This window comes from Podarcis erhardii, assembly GCF_964252035.2.
Source record: "Podarcis erhardii genome assembly, chromosome: W".
In the NCBI taxonomy this organism is placed as follows: domain Eukaryota; kingdom Metazoa; phylum Chordata; class Lepidosauria; order Squamata; family Lacertidae; genus Podarcis; species Podarcis erhardii.
In genome coordinates this window covers 28723982-28750613 of record NC_138506.1, presented here as the reverse complement: position 1 = coordinate 28750613, position 26632 = coordinate 28723982, and the positions used below count along the sequence as shown (strand labels likewise).

General features: G+C 45.1%; 1 long non-coding RNA gene across 1 annotated transcript in view; it reads right to left on the bottom strand.

Moving 5' to 3' along the window:
- LOC309333271 overlaps window positions 1-21643 on the bottom strand; it is a 364852-nt gene extending 343209 nt beyond the window's left edge. The window contains exon 1 of the long non-coding RNA XR_014152434.1: window positions 21564-21643. This is a non-coding gene — a long non-coding RNA (uncharacterized lncRNA). The remainder of the gene's footprint in view (window positions 1-21563) is intronic.
- Between the last annotated feature and the right edge of the window lie 4989 nt (window positions 21644-26632).

Here is a 26632-nt window from a genome sequence, read left to right as displayed (position 1 = left end):
TATGAGAATTGCATACTAGCATCCTCTCCAATGTGGATATGTCAGATGTGTACAGTGTAGCTGCTAAACACTTCTGAGGCAACATGCTCCTGAATACCAGTTGCTGGAAACTGCAGGGGGGAGAGTTTGTTGCTATCAAAGGGTTAAAAGGTAGCAGAAACGCTCTAATCACTGAGCAGCTGGAAGTCATTAAGCTTCCAGGAATGTGAGTTTGTATAAATAGTCAGTCACCCGTGTGCTTCTCCCCCTTTGGGCGTGTTTGCTGATATGTGTGGTTCGTCACCAGGGTTTTTTTTACTTTTGTAAATAAACCTTTTCTTTGAGTTCCAAACCGCTTGCTCCAAGACTCCTCTTTGAAAAGATACTGCCTCTCCTGCCCTTCTTAAACCGCTGTGCGAAATGCTCTGCTGTAATGGGACTTGTGACGATGGAAGCGCACTGGGCATTTACATTAAACTAATTAAAGTTTAATGGGACAGGTTATGGATGTTTGTACGTCAAGAAGGAGCTAAGGAGTGCAGTTCAGAGTGATTTATGCAAGGACTGGAGCGAAGTCAGAAGCGGTTGCCGACAACGAAAGCCTTCAAAGCAGCTTGAGTCCTGCAACGTGCCTAGAAAAGTTTTAAACAGGCACTGAGCAGTTTGTACTCGCTGGAAGACGTCTTATTCCTCAAGGAGCCACCTCAGCAGCTGGGAGACGGTCTACAGGTGTGTGAGTATCGTTCCTAAGCCCCAGGGAGGATGGCAGAGTCCCAGGAAAGTTTTTCTGTCCCGTTTACACGACTCAATGGGAAAAATTGGCAAGATTGGAAGGCTAGAGTAAGGGTTTGGTTGCAAGCAAAAGAGTTGTGGAGTTGCACTGAAGCACCGCCTTTACAGGCAGCTGCAGACGCGTCTGCAGAAGACAAAGCAGCAGCAGCAGCTTCACAGAAACGCGACAGGAAAGCCCAAGGTCTACTAGTTTTGGCAGTGGGACCAGAGCAAATGCCTTATGTTTCTGAGTTAAAGAACACGCATGAGGTCTGGACGGTTCTGCAGCGGTTAAATTCCAGAAACACTGCGGGGGCCAAGATCCATGCTACAAGATGTTTGTTTGATTTACGTCTCCAACCGGGAGCGTGTGTGAAAGAACATATTGCCAAAATGGTGTCTGCCTTTAATCAACTAAGACAGCTGGGCATTCCTTTCTCTATGGAGCAGCAGTCATACATATTGTTGTCTTCTCTTGATAAAAGCTATGAGACTCTAGCTCTAACTTTGGAAGCTATGCCTTCAGCTGAATTAACCCTTGAATACATTTCATCTCGGCTTGCAGATGAACAGGATAAAAGGCAAAGAGAAAGAGGTTTGTCTTCAAAGGGGAGTTATGCTGTGCCTAAGAGTGTTGATGCTGAGTTTGAGCACACAGTAAATGCTTTTGCAGCTAGACACTGTTTTCGCTGTGGTCCCCCCTCCCATTTAATTAGGAATTGTCCACGTGAACCTGGTCAAGACAGCACCAAGGCCGTTACCCCTAGTTACCAGACAAGGAGTTCCAGGGGACGTCGAAGAAGAGGAGGAGGTCGTGGCTACTCCCACAGCACACAGCACATGGCTTCAGCAATGGCATTGATGCAAGGGCGTGGCCAAGGCAGCAATCTACGCTGGTTGATCGACAGTGGTGCATCTCACCACCTGGGCGGAAGCCTGGCAGGCGGCTACTCATATTCTGAACCGAGTATATAATTCTGTAATTGGCGCTACCCCTTATTTTGCTTTATATGGGAAGAAGCCCAAAATTAATTACTTTCGGGTGTTTGGATGTCAAGCCTATGTACTTATCCCAAAAGCGTTAAGGAAAAAGGGAAGTCCAAGGGCTAGGAAACTCATCTTTTGTGGGTACGAACCACACGCCAAATCTTGGAGATTCGTGAACTCAAATGGGGATACTACAAGAGTGGTCCTCAGTAGGAGCGCTGAATTTTGTGAGCAATCCGGATGGACTCACTTACACGGTAACCCTGACATTTTGAGAGATGATTTAGGCATTTATGCTGAGAATGAAAGTCCAGAGGGTGGTGAGCCAGAAGGGGATGGTGCACATGGTTCAGATGCAGATTCTGACCAGGCACAAGGTTCTTCTCCTAAGGTAGAAAAGCCAAAATCTAGGAGTGTTCCAACATCGCCACCCAGTAGGCCTAGCAGACAGCAAAAGCGAAGCAGGTCACCTGCAACACCAAGCCCAAGGGAGGTATCTAAACGGAGGTCTTTATCCCTAGAGGCACATCCAGATATAAAGTCTGAGACAGATTCTGACAGCCAACGGTCAGAGGGGGCACAAGAGGAACAATTGCACAGGTCAAACCGTGCCACAAAGGGCAAGCCGCCAGAGCGGTTTAAGGTGACAAGTGTATACGTAAATATGGCACAGTGTGAGCCAGATAGCTATATGGAGGTACAAAAGCTTCCAAGCTCAGAAGCCGTAAAGTGGCAGGAAGCAATGGAAAAAGAGATGGCTCCAATGAAGTCTCTCGGTGTGTTTACAAGTACAGAGCTTCCGAAAGGGCAACAAGCTGTAGGTTGTCGATGGGTATATCGTTTAAAGCCCACAACTACTGAAGAGTTGCAATATAAAGCCCGACTAGTTGCAAAAGGGTTTTCGCAGCGCAAAGGTGTTCACTATTCTCAAATCTATGCCCCTACTTCAAGATCGGAGTCATTAAGAATGCTTTTAGCCTCTTCAGCTAAGAAGGGAAATAAGCTGTTTCATTTTGATGTCAATGTGGCTTATTTAAATGCAGAAAAAAATAAAAATAAAACCCCAATGGAGTTAAGTTACATAAAGGATGCTCAAGCTGAGCAACAGGCAGAGTTCTCTGATCCCGGGGTTTACCAGTCAGCGATAGGCAGTCTACTCCACATTGCACAGTGGACTCGGCCCGATATAACATATGCTGTCAACATGCTGTGTAGACAAGCTGAAAAACCATCAATGCATGCTTGGCAAGGAGTAAAAAGAGTTTTAAGGTATCTCCAAACTACCAAAAGGTTTTGCTTAAAACTATCAGCAGAGGGCAGCACACAACTTGAATGTTGGGCCGACAGTAGTTGGGCAGATGCTGGACCAGATAGAAAATCAGTGTCAGGAATGGCGATAAAATTTGGAAATGCACTAATTGGTTGGAGATCAAGAAAGCAGTCACTTATAGCTTTAAGTTCAACTGAATCTGAGTTCAATGCATTATCAGATGTATGTAGAGAACTAGAATTTTATAAGCAACTGGTACAAGAATTGTTTGGAGAATGTTCCCTACCTATCAGAGTGTGGGAAGACAATCAACCTTATATTAAACTAGCTAAATCAGGTCAATTCAAGGCACACACAAAACACTTGGATATCCGTTATCAAAATGTATGCCAAAGTGTAAAACAAGGTTTAATTGAACTAAAGTATTGTCCAAGCCAAGAAAATCTTGCAGACGGTTTTACGAAAGCTTTGGGTCCGCAATCTCATAAATGTTTCTGTTCAGGTTTAAATTTGAATTAAGGTTGGTACAGCTCAGTGTTACGAGCGAGAGGGGGGTTTGCTCCCTCTTGAGAGCCAGTGTGGTGTAGTGGTTAAGAGTGGTCTCTCAGCCCCACTCACCTCACAGAGTGTTTGTTGTGGGGGAGGAAGGGAAAGGAGAATGTTAGCCGCTTTGAGACACCTTCGGTTAGTGATAAAGCAGGATATCAAATCCAAACTCCTCTTCCTCCTCCTCTTCTTCTTCTTCTTCTTCTTCTTCTTCTTGCGCTTGGGTCCTGCTTGTGGCTTCCCATTGGGGCATCTGGTTTAAGGTTACCAGACGTCCCTGTTTCCCGGGGACAGTCCCCAGATTTACAAATCAGTCCCCATGCAAAATCCATTGAAGTTGAAATGTGTACCCGGATTCATTGAAAAAATCTGGTAACCTTAATCTGGTTGGCCACTGTTAGAATAGGATGCTGGACTCGGTGGGTACTTAGCCTGAGCCAGCAGGCTGCTCTTATGTTCTGATGCTCCTGAATGATATTAAGATAACTCCTTGGTTGCCCAATACCTATCAGTGCCCTGAGATAGCAGGAGCAAAGGTATGCTTCACTTCTGCCAGGAAATGTGCCATGCCTTGAGGCAGAAGTCCCCAGCCTGCTGCCACCCAGTTCTGCCTGGAGGAAGGCTGTCTTAAGGCAGAAGCGCAGAAGCTACAAGGGTTGCTATGAGTGCATTAAATAAAGACATTTGCAAGTCCAAGAGACCCAAACTTCCCTGGCCTGGAGAGATTCTTCACCTTTTACTGGCAAGTGCCAAAGAAAGCACTATTTTGTTCTTATATGTGGTGGGCTCATTGCAGACAGGGCTCCTTCCGTTGTTCCTCCAAGACGTTTGCAGCTCAGCATTGCCTGTGGAGATGAATGAACTAAGACCCACTTCGCAGAGGACTCGGAAACCCACCACTTTTGAGGTGAAAGCTACTGGGAGAATGGTGAAAAAGCAGGATAAATCTTGATAAGGCATTCATCCCAAGTATTAATGGTGACAAAGATGAAAGTAAAAAAACCTCAAAAGATGTTAATGACCAATTCTTTAAATTACATTTGGAATTATATACTAAACCAAAACACGCCGGCCATGAAGGTATAGAAGCTTTATTTAATCAAATAAAATTACCTCATTTAGATGATATACAAAAGCAAATGTTATTAACACCAATATCTGAGGCAGAAATTAAATACACTATTCTTAAAATGACAAGTGGCAAAACACCAGGATTGGATGGATTCCCCATTGAATGGTATATGACATCTATAGATTTATTGGCAACAAAATTTCATCAACTGTACGATGAGATACTTGATAAAGGTATTTTATCAACAATATTTAATCAAGCTTACATTAAAGTTATTCCCAAACCAAATAAAGATCACACACAATGAGCACACTATCGCCCTATATCCTTGATCAGTGTCGATACAAAGATTCTAACAGTGACTCTAGCAAATAGAATTCAGCAGGTAATAGCAGCGATTATCAAGAGTGATCAGACCAGCTTTATAAAAACGAGACAAGCTGAGGGTAATACTAGATTAGTGGTGGATTTGGTAGATCTGAATAAGAATAAAGACCAGTTCATAATTGTATCACTAGATGCTGAAAAGGCTTTTGACAAAATCTATAAACAGTATGTGATGGGATGATGAGCTGCTTGTGCGTAAAAGCTTAGTCCCTCAGAGTTTGGGCATGGTTCTCAAACTCTGTCCTTAGCGGAGCCCTTAAACATGACTCCCTTAATCGCTGGCAGAATCCGACAGTGGGCGTTTACGGAATCTACTCCAGCATAAAAGCTCCTTGACGGAAACGCATCTTCTGGATTCTCTGCGCGACAGTTTCCGGCGAGGAGTGGGTGTACCTATAGGAGGTCCTGAGACTTCTCCACTGTTCTCGCTGGAAGACTCCCTGAGCCATCCCTTCGACTCACTTTCTCTCTGATCTCCCTCTCTCCCCCTGCTGGTACCTTCCTCCGCTGCTGAGTCTCTCCTAGCTTCCGAGAGCCCCTCCACCACCTGCCTTTCCGATGGCAGTTCCCTGACATCCACCTCCCCTCCAGGGCCCCCTTCACCCCCTCCCGCCCCCTCCTCTACTGGCGGTGAGGATGGAAAACCCCGGAGAGAACACTCCTCATCATCAGAGGATTCAAACACTTCTCTCCACTGACTCCCGTCTCTTCTCCCTGAGTCCTCCTCCTCGTCGGAGTCTATTCCCTCTTCCAGCCCTGATTCTGGGAACCCTTCAAACTCCTCTTCCTCATCGGTGGTGCCGAAGTGTTCCCTCCCGAACCGTGCCACGGGCTGAGGTTTCCTTGGGAACCGTTGATGAAACGTTTCTATTAAAACCTCGTCATTGACCTCCTCTGCCGGTACCCATGTGTTTTCTGACTCCGGTTCCCCTTCCCATTCTACCAAGTACTCCACCTGATTCCCTTTCCACCTGGAATCAATGATTTCTGCCACATGCATGTTGCGTTCCCTTTCTTCTATGACTGGTGTTTGAGTAACCTCCCTCTCACGTCCCCCCCCCACTCCCGCCCCTCTCAATACGGCGACAGTAAGGACCTGTGAAATACTGGGTGCAGTTTCATGTGGTTGGGCAACCTGAGTTTGAATGCCACCGGGTTGACCTGTTGTATGACCTCAAAGGGTCCCAGCCGTTTGGGTCTCAATTTCTTACACCCTCCCTTGAACGGCAGTCCTTGGGTGGATAGCCACACCCGGTCCCCCACCCTTATGGTTTCACCTTCCCGTCTGCTTCTGTCTGCTTGCTTCTTGTATTCTTCCTTGGCCCTCTCTAAGTTAAGTTGGAGTTGCCGGTGGATCGCTTCCATCTCTTCAACAAAGTGTTCCGCTGCCGGGACACTCCATCTTTGCCCTCCTTCTCCTGGAAATGCCCTGGGATGACACCCATAATTAGCCAGGAAGGGACTCATCCCTGTGGACACATTCTCCGCGTTGTTGTAGGCAAATTCTGCCAAGGCCAACTTATCTACCCAATCATTTTCTCTGTCATTAACATAACACCTCAGGTATTGTTGTAAAATACCGTTTGCTCTTTCCGCCTGCCCATTTGTTTCTGGGTGTCGGGCAGTCGAAAAATTGACCTCTACGTGCAGTAAGCTCATAAGCTTCCTCCAGAACCTGGAAGTAAATTGTTTCCCTCGGTCTGAGACCACCCTCAAGGGGGCACCATGCAACCTAAAAATATGTTTTACAAACAACTTGGCGGTTTCTTCCGCTGTGACCGCATGCGAACAGGCTATAAAATGGCACATCTTAGTTAATAGGTCTACCACCACCATGACAGCTGTTTTCCCTTTGGATTTTGGCAGATCCGTCATAAAATCTATGGATACTGCCTCCCATGGCCTTTCTGGTGTGGGTAAGGGTTCCAGTAGCCCCGCTGGTGCCAGCCTCTCCCCTTTTGCTCGCTGGCATCGGTTGCACCCCCTTACATATTCCCGTACGTCTTCCCTCACCTTGGGCCACCAAAACTCCCTGGTAACCAACCACATGGTTTTGTGTTGCCCAAAGTGCCCCGCTGTGGGGCTGTCGTGCAATTGTTTGAGTACCCGGCCCCTCAATTCTCCTTCGGGTATGTACAGTGCCCCCTTGTAATACAACGTTCCGTTCCTTTCCTCAAACCCCCCTGTGTTCTCTCCACATCCCCGGAGTCCTCTGAGCTTCTCTTGGGCGTATTCATCGTTCTCGGTTCCCTCTACCAGTTCTCTTGGCCCCACCAATGCCGCCCCACACACCCAGTGGTCCTCGGGGATGATATGTCTCTCCTCTGGTGCTCCCTCTCCCTCTAAATACTCTGGTTTTAGAGAGAGAGCGTCCGCTCTGACATTCTCCTTCCCTGGCACGTAGCAAATTTCAAAATGGAATTTGGAGAACTCCTGGGCCCATCTCACTTGTCTCTGGTTCAGTGCTCGGGCAGTTCTCCAGTATTCTAGGTTTTTGTGGTCGGTGCGCACTTGGACCTTGTGCTGCGCTCCAATCAGCAAGTGTCGCCATCTCCGGAACGCTTCATGAATGGCGAGTAGTTCTCGGTCGTACACGGTGTAGTTCCTCTCGGATTTGTTCAATTTCCGCGAGAAGAAGGCACACGGTCTCCATTCTGACGTATCCTTTCCCGGCTGAAGAAGTACCGCCCCCACCGCTCGGTCTGATGCGTCGGTCTCTACTCTCATCGGTTGCCGCAGATCCACGTGCAAAAGTTGTTCTTCCGACGCGAACGCCTTCTTTAACCTTTCGAACGCTCGCTGCGCCTCTTCCGTCCAGACAAATTTCTTCTTGCTGCTGAGACAATCCGTGATGGGCGCCGTTAAGTGGGCGAAGTTCTTGATGAACTTCCGGTAGAAGTTTCCAAACCCCAGGAACCTTTGCACGTCCTTCTTTGTTTTAGGTGTCTTCCATTCCAGTACCGCTTGAACCTTGCTGGGATCCATGGCTAATCCCTTGTCTGACAAACGATACCCCAGGAATTCCACCTCTCTGGTATGAAACTGACACTTCTCCAGTTTCACCCACAGCTGGTTTGCTTGCAGTCTGCTCAGTACCTCTCTTACGTCCCGCACATGCTGCTCCTCATTCTCTGAGTACACCAATACGTCATCTAAGAATGCCACACAGTTTTTGTAAAGTAAAGGTCCCAGGACGTGATTCATAAATGATTGAAAACAGGCTGAGCCCGCCTGTAGACCGAAGGGCATAACGAGGTACTCAAAGGCCCCCAAGGGGGTGAACATGGTAGTTTTCCATTCGTCTCCCTTTCTCATTCGTATCAGGTTATAAGCCCCCCTCAGGTCCAGTTTGGTGAAAATTTTCCCCTTCCTCACTCGGGTCAAAATGTCATCGATTCTGGGCATGGGGAAAGTCACTGGTTCAGACACTGCATTTACGGCCCGGTAATCTACGACCAATCTGGGTTTATTCGTGTCTTTTTTGTCCACGAAGAACACTGGACTACCCCCCACCGCTCATGACTCCCTGATGAAACCTCGTTTGAGGTTCTTGTCAATGAACTCCCTTAACTCCTGCATCTCCCTGTCGGACATGGCGTACAGCTTGCCCACTGGCAGCTGGGCTCCTGGGAGTAGGTTAATTTGACAGTCAAAGGGTCTATGCGGGGGCAGTTTATCTGCTTCTCTTTTGCTGAAGACGTTACCCAGATCGGCGTATTGTCGTGGTACCTTCCCCTTATCTGTTACTTCCATCCCTGCTAGAGTGGCCTGGGCTCCTCCCTGAGCCTCCCCCTCCTTGCAGTGTGCTAGGCAACGTGCTGACCCAAAGGAAACTACCCGCTGGTGCCAACCCACTAGCGGATCGTGCAGTGCTAGCCAGCTCATTCCCAATATGATGGGCGCTCCTCCCAGGGTGGCCACATTGAACGCTATTACTTCCGTGTGTCTTCCCACCTTCACTATCATGGGGACAGTTTGTTGGTTAACTTCTCCACCCAACAGTTCCCTCCCATCAATCGTTGTCACCTGCAAAGGGTTACTCAAGGGGATAGTCTGTATCTGGTGTTCAGCTGCAAACTCCTTGCTCATGAAATTGCAGGAGCTGCCTGAGTCCAATAGCGCCTTTATCTTTAGCAGATGTCCGTTTGGTAGCTCTAGCACCACCACTACGACAAGCGCTGGTCTTGGGGGTTCAGGTTTGGGCACATTCACTGATCTTTGGCCTGGCTGCTGTGCCCCGATGCTGGCAACCAGGCGTTGGCTTTTACCTGCTCCTTAACCCCCTCCTCTTCACCCCCAACAGCTCCCGCCATTCCTTGCCATCCCTTCCTTTGAGGGCAGACTCTGGCAAAGTGACCTGGCTGTTGGCAGAGGAAACATTTCTTGGCGCTCTTTCCCTCCTTCTTCCGCCCTTCGTTGGTGTTTGAAGCTCCGCGCGCGCGCGCGCGCTGCTCCAATCTCCATCGGCTCTACTGGCGGGGAATGCTGCTCTGGCAACTCTGGAATGCGGAACTCACTCCAACGTTCCCCTTTCCCTTCCCGCTTTTCCAAGGCTCTCGCCTCCTGGCGCGCTCCAATGGCAAGCGCGGATTTGGTCAGCTGGTCCATAGACTCCGCCCTGGGTGCGCGGGAAAGTTCGTCTTTCACCGCCGAGGACAGCCCTTCTTCGAACAGCATTTGAATGGGGTCCGCAGACAGGTCCCACCCCAATTTATGGATGAGCATGGTAAACTCTGTCCAGTACTCTCAGACGGATCGGTTCCCCTGTTTACACGCCATCAACTGTCTGCGCACCACCCCTTGCTCAATCTCGCTGGAAAACATCAGGTCCATGGCGCGAAAAAACTTTCTCGAGTTTTTTAGAGCGTCATTGTTCGCTGCCATCAGGGGCCTTACCCAGTCTTTCGCCCCCCCCCCCTTCGAGATGCCCAATGACAAACGCCACTCTCGATTCCTCATCGGGAAAGTCATCAAACTGCAGATTGAGGGCGTATTGCATCTCTGTCCTAAAGGCTTGATAATTTCTGGGATCACCCCCAAACTTTTGCACCAACCCTGGCACCTTCCTTGCGAGTGGGGTGGTTTTTCCCTTGTCTGCATCCTGAGCCCGCCTCTCTTCGAGCCTCGCCGTTTGCAGCACTAGCTGGAGTTCCAACACCCTGTACCTTTCTTCCAGGCTTGGACCCGCTCCAGCTCCTCCTGTGTCTCCGGCTCCGGTTGGGTTGCTCATGATGCCTCTCCTTGCACAAGCGGCTTTCAGGGACTGTCGGATTGCTGTGATGGGATGATGAGCTGCTTGTGCGTAAAAGCTTAGTCCCTCAGAGTTTGGGCATGGTTCTCAAACTCTGTCCTTAGCGGAGCCCTTAAACATGACTCCCTTAATCGCTGGCAGAATCCGACAGTGGGCGTTTACGGAATCTACTCCAGCATAAAAGCTCCTTGACGGAAACGCGTCTTCTGGATTCTCTGCGCGACAGTTTCCGGCGAGGAGTGGGTGTACCTATAGGAGGTCCTGAGACTTCTCCACTGTTCTCGCTGGAAGACTCCCTGAGCCATCCCTTCGACTCACTTTCTCTCTGATCTCCCTCTCTCCCCCTGCTGGTACCTTCCTCCGCTGCTGAGTCTCTCCTAGCTTCCGAGAGCCCCTCCACCACCTGCCTTTCCGATGGCAGTTCCCTGACACAGTATATGGAAGTTGCTTTAGTTAAACGTGGATTTCCTTTGGATTTCATTAAATTGATTAAAGTAATGTATGACGCACCTACATCATGAGTCAAAGTGAATGATTTTATCTCTGCCACTTTTCCTCAGTCCCAAGGAACCACACAAGGATGTCCATTCTCACCATTGCTTTTAAACATTTGCTTAGAACCCTTGGCTTGCACTATTGACAACATTGTGAGATTTACAGTGTAGTTCATAATACATTTGAATATAAATCAGTTGTATTTGCTGATGATCTTCTATTGTTTATTTTGAAACCTCACACTAGTATTCTCATGTTGATGCAATTGTTAGATGCTTTTGGTAAAATATCTGGTTAGTCTATTAATTGGACCAAATCAGAATTATTGCCAGTAGGGCAAAATATAATTGCACATTCATTCAAGGAATATCAGTTATGGATTTGTTCTGAATCTATTTAATATATAGGCATCCTTATACCAGAAGATATAACACAGTTAGTTACACTTAATATAAATAAATTAATAAACAAGGTTTCTTCAGATATTGATAGATGGGAGTCATTGAGCCTTACCCTTTGGGGGAAGGGTGAATGCTCTCAAAATGAATATTTCCAGATTTATTTATATTTTGAGAGCACTTCCAGTTTTTATATTATGATCATATTTGTGAATATAAACTCCCTGTGTAGGAAATGTCTTTGGGGCTCTACAACACAGAGCATATCCTTGCTGAGAATGCAGTTACAAATTTGGACAGTACTAGGATCAAAATACTTGAAATCTCAGGTGACTCTAGAAACAAGTCATTTAGAAAGATATGGAAACATCTTGTCTAATAAAAATAATTTTGGCCTTCCGGACCAGCATGCTCAGTGACGGAACACAGTCTGCACTCCTGTTATCTCAAGGCAGACAGCAGCAGAGCAAGAGTAAAGGGGAGCAGGCGAAGTTGCCCCGACGCTCAAGTAGGTATCTTGAGCAGTGAGAAGTTATGGGCAGCACCATAAGGGGTTTCCCCCAGGAAAACTTGCAGAAAATAAAGAAAGTAAAGAGAAAAGGGGGGAGAACCTCGGTGCTTCAAATGACAAACGTTCTTGCCTGCTACCGTCTGGGCACCCGAATGAGACAGGGCTGGGCTACTTCATAAAGATAAGGAAGTAATAAAAGGAGCAGCACCTCAGAAAGAAACTAATATACGACTGAAGGAGGATGGTAAAGAGTTGCGGCAACGGGACTATATGAACTATACAAATAAAAAAGGTAAAGGGGAAGGAGAAAGGGGTCTTCCCCCATGTGGGCAGTAATCTGCTAAAATACCCTGTGGAAGCAAGACAGATCTTTTTAAAATACCCCAAGAGACTGTTTAAACCAACACTGTTTGACTTAATAAAACAAAGAAAGAATGCGTTAAAAAGAGTGGAGCAGAACGGGAAGCGAGAGCTGAGTAAGCAGCACAGTAAAGCACCCCTACAGCTCCCTGGTGGTCTAGTGGTTAGGATTCGGCGCCACGGCCCGAGTTCGATTCCCGGTCAGGGAAGTTGCTTTTATTGTTGTTACGGTAGTTTTCATGCATGATATTGTTCAACAAGGATCTGAGATGGAAGCAAATGTTCTTGGGATGTGGGTGGTGCTGTGGGTTAAACCACAGAGCCTAGGACTTGCCGATCAGAAGGTCGGCGGTTCGAATCCCAGCGACGGGGTGAGCTCCTGTTGTTTGGTCCCTGCTCCTGCCAACCTAGCAGTTCGAAAGCACGTCAAAGTGCAAGTAGATAAGCGGCTTAGTCATGCTGGCCACATGACCCGGAAGCTGTATGCCGGCTCCCTCAGCCAATAAAGCGAGATGAGTGCCGCAACCCCAGAGTTGGCCACGACTGGACCTAATGGTCAGGGGTCCCTTTACCTTTACCTTTACCTTAAAGCACCCCTACACCCAAGTGAGAGTACCGTATAACACCCTAAAATCAAGAGGAAAGAAGGGGGAGAAAAGCCCGAGAAACCGATAAATACCAAGAAAACCCCTGAAGGGGAACAGGAAAGGCGGCGGTGGCGGCAGATAGATAACGAAGACCAGGGAGGACGGATCAACGCAGCAGGAAAACAAATATAAAGGACACGGTGCACAGACGGGATCAGGATCGAGGATAAGCGGAGTACAAGGAGAGGCTTGTGGTGGGGGCCTAAACCTGGGCCTACACTGGGAAAAATGAAATGTAATGAAAAATGAAATGTAATGAAATTATGGAAGGGAAGAAGGCGCCGGAATCGTGGAAGGATGCTTTTATCACATTGATACCAAAATCTGAAGCTGAAAAGACACAACTCAAAAACTATCGTCCCATTTCCCTTCTGAATGTGGATTACAAAATATTTGCAGACATTTTGGCAAGTAGACTTAAAAGAGTTCTTAATGAAGTAATCCATAAAGACCAGGCAGGCTTTCTCCCAGGTAGACATATGTTTGCTAATACTAGGAACATTATTGACATTTTGGAGCTTCTGCAAACAGACATAAATACAAAAGTTGTGTTAATTTTTATAGATGCGGAGAAGGCCTTCGATAATATTTCTTGGAAATTTATGAAGGGAACTTTGAAAGAAATGGGAGTGGGACGGGGGTTTGAGAATGGGATTGATGCTATATATTCAGAACAAAAGGCCAAACTGATAGTTAATAATGTGGTTACAGAAGAGTTCAAAATTGAAAAAGGAACACGACAAGGCTGCCCGATTTCCCCTCTGTTATTTATCTCGGTTCTGGAGGTGCTCTTGAACATGATCAGAGGGGACCGGTTGGTGGAAGGGATTCAGGTCGGAGCGAAACAATATAAACTTAAAGCTTTTGCAGATGACCTAGTTTTGACCCTGCAGGAGCCAGAATCTAGTACGAAAAGAGTATTACAATTGATACAGGACTTTGGTCGGGTGGCAGGATTTAAATTAAACAAACAGAAAACTAAAGTGCTGGGAAAAAATTTGACAGACATAGAGTCAGAACGGTTTCAGAGAGAAACAGAATTAACTATGGTTAAAAAGGTAAAGTACCTAGGGGTAAACATAACAGCAAAAAACCTGAGTCTATTCAAGGATAACTATGAAAAATGCTGGTCTGAAATTAAGAGAGACTTGGATAGTTGGACAAAATTGAAGCTTTCTTTGTTAGGCCGAATTGCTGCTATTAAGATGAATGTATTGCCAAAAATGTTGTTTTTGTTTCAAACATTGCAGATTGTGGACAAAACGGAGTGCTTCCGGAAGTGGCAGAAAGATATATCCAAATTTGTCTGGCAGGGCAAAAAGCCCAGAATTAAGTTTAAGATATTAACGGATGCGAAAGAAAGAGGGGGCTTTGCCCTGCCAGACTTAAAGTTGTACTATGAAGCCGCAGCTTTTTGCTGACTAAAAGACTGGCTACTTCTCGAAGACACTGACGTGCTGGACCTGGAAGGTTTTAACAATGCTTTTGGTTGGCATGCATACTTATGGTATGATAAAGTTAAGATCAATAAGGCCTTTAAGAACCATATTGTCAGGAAAGCAGTGTTTAATGTCTGGACAAAATATAAAGACTTACTGGAAAATAAAACTCCAAGGTGGCTCTCACCTCTGGAGGCTAAGGCCCTAAAAAGACCCAATATGGAGGCCAAATGGCCAAAATATTGGGAAATATTAGAAAAAGATGGAGACAATTGGAAATTGCAGAGTTTGGAGAAAATGAAGGATAAGGTGCGAGACTGGTTACATTATGCTCAGATTAAAGAAGTTTTTAAAAATGATAAAAAGTTAGGGTTCCAGGTGGAGAAATCGAAGTTAGAAACTGAATTGTTAGAACCAAAGACTAAGGTACTATCTAGAATGTATAACTTGCTGTTAAAATGGAATACACAAGACGAAATGGTTAAATCGGCTATGATAAAATGGGCACAGGACATTGGGCATAACATTATGTTTGAGGACTGGGAAAGGTTGTGGACCACTGGGCTGAACTTCACCGCATGTAATGCTCTGAAGGAAAATGTTATGAAAATGATATATAGATGGTACATGACCCCAGTTAAACTTGCTAAAATATACCATTCGTCTGATAATAAATGTTGGAAATGTAAAGAAAATGAAGGAACATTCTTTCACCTCTGGTGGACATGCCCTAAGGTGAAGGTCTTCTGGGAAATGATATATAATGAGCTGAAAAAGGTATTTAAGTATACCTTCACTAAGAAACCAGAGGCCTTCCTCCTGGGTATTGTCGGCCAGAAGGTGCTAAAGAAGGATCGAACATTTTTCATGTATGTAACAACGGCAGCAAGGATTCTTATCGCAAAAAACTGGAAAACTCAAGATCTACCCACACTGGAAGAGTGGCAGATGCAGCTGATGGACTATATGCAACTGGCCGAGATGACCGGCAGAATCCGTGATCTGGGAGAAGAGAAGATGGAGGAAGACTGGGAGAAATTCAAAATGTATTTACAAAAACATTGTAATTTGGTTGAATCTTAAGAAGGATGCTGGATTATAAAAAACTGCTCACCACTAAATTAGATTTAAATTTGATGATAAGTGAGACTAAAGAAAATATAGAATTTTTTGGAAGAAGTGCTAGATTATATTTGAATGAATGGACATGAGATTGAAAACAAGTTGATAATTTGTGTGGAAAAATTTTTAACGATGCAAATGGGAGCGGGAGACGTGAGGGAGTCCAAAGAAGTGATGAAATTGTTATGACAGAAATAAGATTGTTTATTATGTGTGCATTTATATTTAAAAACCTTAATAAATATTTATAAAAAAAAAAAAAATACACTGGGAAAAATGAGAGGTGACTCAGCGAATATAATTTAACCAGAAGTGAGGTCAAGGGAGGAAAGGAAGAGAACAACGACAAAGAGGAACCAAGCTCACAAGGAAGGAGAGACAGAGGAGAAGAACATACGTCTGATTTTCACAGAGAGTGACATCTAGAGGCCGCAAGGAGAAAGACATTCCAAACTCGTCATTAAAACTGAATGTATTGATAAAGACTACTAAGAAACAGCATTAAACCATCCAGAATAAACTGCCTGAAGTAACGAACTAAGAGAACAACTTACTTAACCAATTGGCGGATAATTTTATAATAATAAAGGGTTGGGCAAGAAGGGCTAAATAGGTAAGTAAGAGTCAGTTAAGAACTTGACAATAATAAATGAAGTGGTGAGAATTAAATGACCTACCTCAGGGAATTCCCCAAAAGAAAGAAACAATACAAGTTGAGTGAATTAAACAAACTGATTTGGTTTATTGGATAAGGCTAAAAAGATCCAAACTTCGAGGCCACCTGAATATATGTCTAGTATTCCCTTATTAAATTTTGCTCCAAATTCCATTTCTTCAAGAACTCTTTTCATGAAGTCCCAAGAAACATTATCAAATGCCTTTTCTGCATCTATAAACATCAGTGCTGCTTGCTTTTCATTTTGTACTTCCAGGTATTTGATTATGTTTTAAACATTTCTAATATTACCGTATTTTTCGCCCCATAGGACGCACTTTTTCCCCTCCAAAAATGAAGGGGAAATGTGTGTGCGTCCTATGGGGCGAATGCAGGCTTTCACTGAAGCCTGGAGAGCGAGAGGCATCGGTGCGCACCGACCCCTCTCGCTCTCCAGGCTTCAGGAAGCTATCTGCAAGCCTTGCGAGCCCTGCGGGAGTTCCCACGGGCTCACAAGGCTTGCAGGCAGCAGCCTGCCACCCGAAGCACGGGGAGCCCTCCGGAGAGCTCCCCGTGCTTCGGGCGAGTGTCCGCAAGCCGAGCGCGCCCGGCGGGAGGTTCCTCCAAGCGCGCGAGGCTTGGGGCGGCAGCCTGCCGCCCGAAGCACAGGGAGCCTTCCGGAGGACTCCCCATGCTTCGGGCGAGTGTCCGCAAGCCTTGCGCGCCTGGCGGGAGGTCCCGCCAAGCGTGCGAGGCTTGGGGAGGCAGCCTGCCGCCCAAAGCACGGGGAGCCCTCCGGAGGACTCCCCGTGCTTCGGGCGAGTGTCCGCAAGGCTTGGGGTGGCAGCCGCGGCTGGGGGGGGAATAATTTTTTTATATTCATTCCCCCCCCAAAAAAACCCCGAAGTGCGTCCTATGGGCCGGTGCGCCCTATAGGACGAAAAATACGGTATCTTTTATTTGTCTTTATTTTATTTTATTATTTAATATAATATTTATTAAGTTTTCAACAAGAAAAAGGTTACAAGACAATACAAGACAAACACAAAAAGTAAAAAAAACCAAAAGTAGACATAAAAAGAAAAAAGAAAAAAAGAAAAAAATCCCTCTTTCTGATATCTTACCACTCATTTACTTATTTTCATGACTTCCTCACACCTCCCTTTTTTGTATTCCATTTAAAAAATTGTTCAGCAAATCCGTACCCTCTTAGTTTACCCTTAATTGTTTATCCTCACATATTATAATTTCAAATTCTCATCTAATCAATCGATTCTTACATATTCTTATTTTGCCTTATTGCTAGAACCACTTCGTTTCATTCCAACGTCATTAACATTCATGAATTTTACAATATTTCTGTAGATAGATTTTAAATTTCTTCCAGTCTTCTTCCACCGACTCTTCTCCCTGGTCTCGGATTCTGCCAGTCATTTCTGCCAATTCCATGTAGTCCATTACTTGCATCTGCCATTCTTCCAAGGTCTTGTGTCTTCCAATGCTTTGCGATAAGTATTCTTGCTGCTGCTGTAGCGTACAAAAAGAAAATTCTATCCTTCTTTGGCACCAATTGGCCGACCATGCCCAGGAGAAAGGCCTCTGGTTTCTTCAGGAAAGTATATTTAAATACCTTTTTCATTTCGTTATAGATCATCTCCCAGAAAGCCTTAATCCTTGGGCACGTCCACCAAAGGTGAAAGAATGTACCTTCAATCTCTTTGCATTTCCAACATTTATTATCGGGCAAGTGATAGATTTTTGCAAGCTTGACTGGGGTCATGTACCACCTGTATATCATTTTCATAATATTCTCTCTTAGGGCATTGCATGCTGTAAATTTCATACCTGTGGTCCACAACTGTTCCCAGTCAGCAAACATAATGTTATGTCCAACATCTTGTGCCCATTTTATCATAACAGATTTTACCGTTTCATCCTCAGTATTCCATTTCAACAGCAGGTTATGCATTCTTGATAATATCTTAGCTTTGGGTTCTAATAGTTCTGTTTCCAATTTTGATTTTTCCACCTGGAAGCCAGTTTTTTTATCCAAATTATAAGCCTCCCTTATTTGAAAATAATGAAGCCAATCTCGCACTTTATCTTTAAGCTTCTCATAACTCTGCAATTTCAGTTTGTCACCCTCCTGTTCCAGAAGGAAAGCTTCAGGCTTGACCATATTTCAAGATCTTTTTTCACTTCTGACCAACATTTCTCATAATTGTCTTTAAACAAATTCACATTCTTAGCAGTCATGTTCACCCCCAGATATTTTACTTTCTTTACCAATGTTAAACCTGTCTCCTTCTGAAACCTCTCTTTCTCCATCGGTGTTAAATTTTTCTCAAGAACCTTAGTTTTTAACTTATTAAATTTAAATCCTGCTACCTGACCAAATTCCTGGATTAATTCCAATACCCTTTTAGTACTAGATTCTGGCTCCTGTAGTGTCAATACTAGGTCATCTGCAAAGGCTTTAAGTTTGTACTGTTTAACTCTGACCTGAATACCTTTAATCAGATGGTCCCTTCTAATCATATTTAAGAGGACCCCCAGGACCGAAATAAAAAGCAATGGGAAATTGGGCAGCCTTGTCGTGTCCCTTTCTCTATCTTAAATTCTTCTGTCACCACGTTGTTGACTATCAGTTTAGCCTTTTGTTCTAAGTAAATTGCACCTATACCATTTTCAGAGCCTTGACCAACCCCCATCCCCTGAAGATTTTTCTTCATAAAACTCCCAACAAATATTGTCGAAAGCTTTCTCCGCGTCTACAAATATCAAGGCTGCTTTAGTATTGATATTCACTTGTAGTTTTTCTAGGATGTCAATCATATTCCTCATGTTATCAGACAGATGTCTCCCAGGGAGAAAGCCGGCTTGATCTTTATGTATCTCCTCCACTAATACTTTTTTCAGTCTTTTAGCCAAGATGTCTGCAAAAATTTTATAATCCACATTAAACAGAGATATGGGGCGGTAGTTCTTAAGTTGTGTCTTTTCAGACTCGGTTTTCAGTATAAGTGTAATATAGGCTTCTTTCCACGACTCTGGCGCTTTTTTTCCCTCCAGAATTTCATTGCAAACCTCCTTTAGTGGTTGAATTAACCAATCTTTCAAAATTCTATAATATTTAGCGGTTAATCCATCCGGTCCTGGAGATTTACCCAACTGCATGTTCTGAATGGCACCTTCCACCTCCTGTTCAGTTATTTTGTGATTCAGCAGTAGCTTGTTTTCTTGAGAAATTTTTTGTAATCCATTAGTTTTCAAAAATTGGTCTATGTCAATATCTTTCTGTGGCCCTTGTGTATAAAGTTGTTTAAAATATCTCTGGCCAGCGTGGGAACGCGAAGGGAGGACGTGACAAAGGAAGTGAGAGGGACGGCACTTCTTATCATCATGCTGCTTCCATGGCAACAGTCAAAGACAATGCCAGTGAAGGCAGCATGCTGCGTTGGATCATAGACTCTGGTGCCAGTCATCATCTGCTACCCTCTTGTGGTCAAATGTGGAACAGCAGAGCTGTTTCTTTTTTATTTTTATTTTATTCAAAGTTATAACAAGACATATTATCCAAAAACATATCCTTATTCCCCCCATGGGCTCTCCCAGTTTGTTTCGGGCCCCACACATCAAGCAGACCACACTCTGGATTTGATCTTTGGCACAGGTATAGATGTGATCATGTCTCGTTCTATGAAGGTGCCATGGTCTGATCACTACGCTCTGAAAGCCAGGATTGACTTTCCACCACCACCCTGCTTAGGTGGTGAACCGATTTGGGCTCGCCCGCAGAGGCTGATGGACCCTGATAGATTCCGCCAAGCCTTGCGGGACCTTTCTCCCCCTGGCGACTCATTGACTGAGCTTGTTGAGGGCTGGAATATCCAGCTCCTGGCAGCCATCGGTGAGATTGCACCTAAGCGCCCTCTGCGACCCCGCAGAAACCGGGCTCCCTGGTTTACTGAGGAGCTCCAGAAAATGAAGCTGGACCTCAGACAGCTAGAGCGAGTATGGCGGGGTGCCCGCGACGGAGCTTCAAGAACATCTTATAGGGTTTTTATGAAATCCTACGAGATGGCAGTGAAGGCCGCTAAGAAGTCTTACTTCTCGGCCTCCATTGCATCCTCTAGCTCTCGCCCGGCGCAATTATTTAGTATAATTCGGTCTTTAACGTCCCTGGAGGGACAGCCAAATTTAAATAACAATTTGACACACAGCTGTGAGGCATGTGCAAGCTTTTTTGTGTAGAAGGTCCTGTTGCTCCGCCATGACCTCCCTGCCAATTTAGATACATTAATGGAACTGGAGGCCCCTCGACTGTCCTCGGGTCCAGTATTGGACCACGTTGACCGGATATCCCCAGCCGATGTGGACAGACTCCTCCGAGCTGGAAAGCCCACCACTTGTCCTCTTGACCCGTGCCCATCCTGGCTGATTAGAGCGTGTCCAGATGAGGTGCGGGCCCCCCAGGGGATATCATCAATTTGTCCCTTGACATTCCCAGGGGAATTGAAGGAGGCAGTGGTGCACCCGCTCTTAAAGAAAACATCATTAGATCCTTTAGTTCTATCCAATTACAGCTCGGTTTCGAATCTTCCGTTCCTGGGTAAGGTGACTGAGAGAGCAGTTGCTGAACAACTTGGTGGGTTTCTGGATGAAACATCGGCTCTGGATCCATTCCAATCCAGCTTCCGCTATGGTCATGTGACCGAGACGGCTCTGGTCGCCCTAACAGATGATATCCGTAGGCAGCTGGATTGAGGTGGGTCGGGGCTGCTGATTCTTTTAGACCTGTCAGCGGCCTTCGACATGGTCGATCATGAACTCCTGGACCACCGCCTCGCCAATGTGGGCATCCAAGGCACAGTCCTTCAATGGCTGCACTCGTTTCTCTTTGGTCGGGGACAGAGGGTGGCGCTTGCGGGGGGAACTGTCGTCGCGCCACTCCTTGGTGTGTGGAGTGCCACAGGGTGCGATACTCTCCCCGATACTTTTCAACATCTTTATACGCCCCCTCACCCAGCTTGTCTGGAGTTTTGGGTTGGGCTGCCATCAGTATGCTGATGACACCCAAATCTATCTGTTAATTGGATGGCCATCCTGACTTGGCCCCAGACTCACTGATCAGATGTTTGGAAGCTGTGGCTGGATGGTTACGTGGGAACCGGTTGAAGTTAAATCCTTCGAAGACAGAAGTCCTTTGGCTGGGTCGGGACGATATGGGATTTGGGGGGGCAACTCCCATCTCATGCGGCGGTGCAATTAGTGCCAGCACTGTCCGTTAAGAGTTTGTAGGAGTGCAAATATCCAGAGATGTAGTGATCAGGTGGGATTGCTATGAGGAATTATAACAGATATAGAGTAAGCCATCTGTGTCAGCAATGAAAGCATTGCGTTGACTGACTTTAAACTATTTTGATATGATTCTTGATCAATCTACACCTCTGCATCTCTGGCCATTTCCTCTACTGCCCATTTCTCTTTCTTGAGGAGTCATAGCCCAGTTGCTTTGCCAGGCAGGCTCCTGGGTCATCAAAGACAGTGGACAAGTTTCTTTGATGTAGGATGTTAATCTTAGGGCCAGGAAACAGGTTTCACATGAAGGTGATAATGATCCGCTGTCCTCCTGGCCCGTCCTCCTTATCATATGTATTGCTTGTTTATCACCTCCGGGGTTGCCAAATGCTCTTCTTTGTAGTTCTGTTCTTTGTTTACCCTGTGCTTAATTAGTTTTAGTAGTTTAACTTTCTCCCGACGTGGGTTTGTGGAAATGCTCAGAAGAAATCTGAGGGCACAAATCTTGCACACCTGGCATTTGTGTAGAGAAGCAGTTAGAAAGCTTTCTAACCCTTTGCTCCAACCACCAGTTGTCTCTGTGAATGCTCCCATATTGTTGCAACCCCTAGCTGCCTTTAAAAATACCATAATATTGTTTCCTCCATCTCAGCCTCTAGATTTCCAGCCTCTCTCCTCTGAGGTCATGCCAAAGGTAATTCCATTGGCACCTTCCTTTGCCAAAAATTTGCCTGGGTCGAATGTAAATTCCATGCCTTCTTTGGTGGACCAATGCCCGCAAGGGGCTCAGACCACAGTGCAAAAATTGACTATTCCAAATATGGCAGAAGGAAGCAGTGAAGAAAAAAAAGCTGACACATTACCATCATTAGTAGTCTGTCCTGTTGTTCAGAATGCACAGGGACAGAGAGCCCATGAATGATTGCCCTTTGCAGTTTTTAAACAATTGAAGCGAAGTGTGACAGAAAATGGCTTGCATGGCATTCTTGATGGGCTAAGAGGAGCCAGTACTTTAATTCCAAACCTTGAAGCCTCTGAAGTTTCAATGAAACAATTGGCTTATGAAAATGAAAATGCTGATTGCAAGACTGTTCTTAAAGCAAGTTATCAGAACCCAGAAACAGATATTGCTCAAATGAGTAAGCCTTGCCAGAATGTTGACACTGAGACTCACAAATCTGCCCTCCTAGCAGCAGCTTTGTCTCCTTCAGTGCATCCTGCTAAAGACAGGCAATGCCACAACGGATGGCGTTCCAGCCTGAGTCTAAATGGGAGAACAAAGACTGTTGTGCCAGCTGATTGTCAGTTTTTTACTGAAGCTAAATTAGCAGAGCCAGCTATCTCTTCTAACACAGTTGCTTTTAACACACAGTCTCCTGTGACAAATCTGCGCCATGCCGCTAAGGGCAGTGCTGGTTTGAATCTAATGACAGCAGAACTTGCTACTTTTCAGTTCCAGTTCCCTATGGTGGTTTATAAAATTAAGACATAGCATACAGGTCTGATTCCACCTCAGAGAGACTCATTCTTCATCACCTGTTGCAGACTGTTTTTTCTCCTTTCCTCCCTGAACTTAAAATTCCTAATGAATTTACTTTACAGCAGTTGCAGAGTTTTGGGGTCAATTCAAAGTAGTGATTTTCCTTAATACAATGTTTTCACCTACAGTCTTACTTTTTTCCCCAGATGCTGCTGACGGAATAATGATTTTAGAGTGGCTTCACTCTGATTTGCCTAACACTGGATTTGATATTGCTGTTTGTTATTTGCTTTTTTCTAAAACAGGAGCACGAGTCCTTAATGAGTTCTTCTCTTTCCTATCTGTTTGCATTTACTGACTAACTTGGGATAGTTTATTTTAACCCTCCTAAAGATTCGCGCCTAGTTTTAATTCAACAGGTACCCTGAAAATTGGTTTCTGTCCAAAACCAGGTTCCTATTCAACACCTCTAGAGTGTTTTAACGTATAAGGATTCTGAAAATAACTGGCATAAATTTTTGGCAGCTAATCAGAAAACTGACAGAGACCAGCCTACACTTACATTGCATTTTGTGATTTTTGTGTAAAGTGGGATATCTTTTTATCACATTTGGCTAATTCCTATCTTTCTCCTATGCTAGATTTTAATCTACTCTCTTAGTTCTTAACACTGAAATATCTCTTAGCACATAGAACTATGCCTTTCTATGCTGCTCATGTTTGCACTCACGTTTGCTCCCATACAGGATTCAAAGATATAATTTCAAAATGTAATCAACATGCTGATTCTGCTCTGAAATCTTTCTGTCCATTCTGTCCATTATTTTCTAATGCAATTGATACCCATGCATTTTTTCATCAGGGAACTATGCAGCTGATAACATATTTTTTTCATTCCTCTGACACAAGCTAAGGATATTGTTGATGGATGTCCTTCCTGCGTTTTAACTCCTGTTAACTTTCCTTTTGATGGAGTCAATCCTAGAGGATCTAATGCAAATGCTTTATGGCAGACAGATGTCGCTAGAGTTTCAGCCTTTGCACCCCATTGTTACCTACATGTTAGTATTGACACTTATTCTAGTTTCATATAACATGGCATTCCTTACAGTTCCACAGGTCAAGTAACATGCACACAGAACCTTCACACAACTGTTGGGGAATCAGCTTGGAGATAATGGCGTTCGACCACAAGACTTATTTAATGTCATGTCAATTGTTCTCTTTACCTTAAATCAATTAGCTGTTTCCTTTCCTAATAAATTTTCTCCTATGAAATGCCATTGTAGGAAAGAGGTATCTCTGGAACGACCTCTGGAATGCCCTCTAGTGATGTACCAGCAGCTCCCGAAACCACAGTGAGAGGGACCTGTTCCTTTGATTACCTGTTCCTTTAATTACCCAAGGGCAGGATGCCATACTGTTCTTACTTCCTCAGGTCCTTTGTGGATTCCAAGTCCCTGTATCCATCTCTATTGGCCAAGACATGCGGTGACACCAAGGCCTGCAGAATCCCATTCCAGACTTTGCAAGGACTATGACCCTGACTCCGCCTCTACAGGTTCAGCAGCCCCGTGCGAAAGTCCATCCTCATCCTTGAAAGGCTAAGGAATGCCCGAGAGTGACATGGGGAATGCTGAAGACCTTGGACTCTGATGCCAGGACACGATTTTAGCATCATGATGTTCCAGCGGAATCAGAGACTTTTTAGTAGCACTAATTATTCAGCTACATATGAACTCTATGCTGATTTTAACATGTATATTTTTTGTTTTCTTGATATCTGGTATTCAGTGTATCTATCTTCCTCCTGACACTTCTAGTCATAGCTATAGTTTGTGGATGTGTTTAGCTAAAGTTGCTACTGTCTCTCATTTTTGTTTGAGTGAAACATACGATATACACACTGACTTAGGAAATTGTATGATTCCTGTTTGTACACAGCTTTTCATATGGCACATGCCACACACATGGGAAAGTGGTTTTCTAAATGGATTCCTGAAGGTATCATTGGTTATACCAATCTCCATGATTGGGGAACAGTGACACAAAGTTACCCCTCAATGCAATCTTGTTACACACCTAAAGTTGCAGCACCGCCAGACACCTCTTGTGCTCAGATTGTGAATTGCAGTAAGAAAGCAACTCGCTGTCTGGACACAGGAAGGCCAACTTGGAATTGTTCACATGTTCAGCAAATTACTTTTAATTATGTACATGTTAGTTTACCAGATGGCTGGTTTTTCACGTGTAATCAAAGAAGTTAGAACTACATTCCCGCCAATTTATCTGATGCCCAGTGCTGCCTTAGCCGATTGACGTAAGTTATGCCCAGCCACTCACTTTTAGAAAAAAACAGGCAGCAGCACTCAAAGCGCTATCAACGTCGTGCTGAAAGTTTAACAGACATGTGTGACTCCAATCTACAGCTTTTTTCCAAAGCAGAGTATACTTCCTTGGCTGCTTCCTTAGTGGGAGTCCCTGCTTTGGCTATATACAATGCTCACATGGGTGCTCACCTGGCCTGTTCTTTGACAAAATCTATAAATCATACCTCACGTGCTTTAGCTCTTTTAAATCAAGAACAGAAGATTTTAAGAGAAGCTGTTATTACACTGAAAGCTTCTGTAGACTATCTCTTGCTACGCCAGCATCTAGGATGTCAGGTTGTGTCTAATCTTTGCTGTTTTAATTTGACTGATAATAGTTACCATGTGCAAACTCAAATTGATCAATTGCAAGCATTAGCACACAACATCACACAGGATGTTCTTCCCTCCCGGTGGGACGCTTTGTGGTCTTGGTTACCACAGATTGGGTGGTTTCGAACCTGGCTCATGTATGGATTGCTAGTCATTGTTGCCTTAATTGGAACTTGTTGTTTTTTACAATGTATCCCTTCCTTGTTCTCTCTCTGCACTACATTTTTTCCACGCTCTCCTTCAGGAATGTGCTAAACATCTTCTGTGATACAGAAACACATGCAGGCAGATTATGAGAATGCAATGCGTCTCCTCTCTTAAGCTTCTCTGTACACAATAAATAAAGATAAAAATAAAAAACTGTGAGATGTAGGAGTGCAAATATCCAGAGATGTAGTGATCAGGTGGGATTGCTATGAGGAATTATAACAGATATAGAGTAAGCCATCTGTGTCAGCAATGAAAGCATTGCGTTGACTGGGTTTAAACTATTTTGATATGATTCTTGATCAATCTACACCTCTGCATCTCTGGCCATTTCCTCTACTGCCCATTTCTCTTTCTTGAGGAGTCATGTACATAGCCCAGTTGCTTTGCCAGGCAGGCTCCTGGGTCATCAAAGACAGTGGACAAGTTTCTTTGATGTAGGATGTTAATCTTAGGGCCAGGAAACAGGTTTCACATGAAGGGGATAATGATCTGCTGTCCTCTTGGCCATCCTCCTTATCATATTGTAATGGTTCTAGAGGTTGCTCGTGCGTAGGTCGTCGCCACACCTGGCTGAGTCACCTGGGTGAACCCTTTCTGTCCGGACAGCCACTCATCCGTGGCTGTCTCAATCGCTGTCAGAATCCGTCAGTGGGCGTTTCTTTGACGCCAAGTCTCCTCCTACTCTCCCTGCGCGGAAGTCTTCTGCGCAGGGAGGGTGTGGGCAGTGGAGGACCCGTGCTCTCCCCGCTGGTCTCCGGCAAGGAGTCATGGAGCCTCCTCACCGATTCCCCCATCTGCCCCCCTTCTCCACTGGTGCTACACTGATTTCCTTCCCCCGCAGATGGGCTGCCTCTCTCCCTCCTGGGACGCTCTCTGGCATCCCTCTGGAGCCCTCCCTCCTCCTCTGGCTCTGATGGCAGTTCCCTGACACATGTATTGCTTGTTTATCATCTCCGGGGTTGCCAAATGCTCTTCTTTGTAGTTCTGTTCTTTGTTTACCCTGTGCTTAATTAGTTTTAGTAGTTTAACTTTCTCCCCACGTGGGTTTG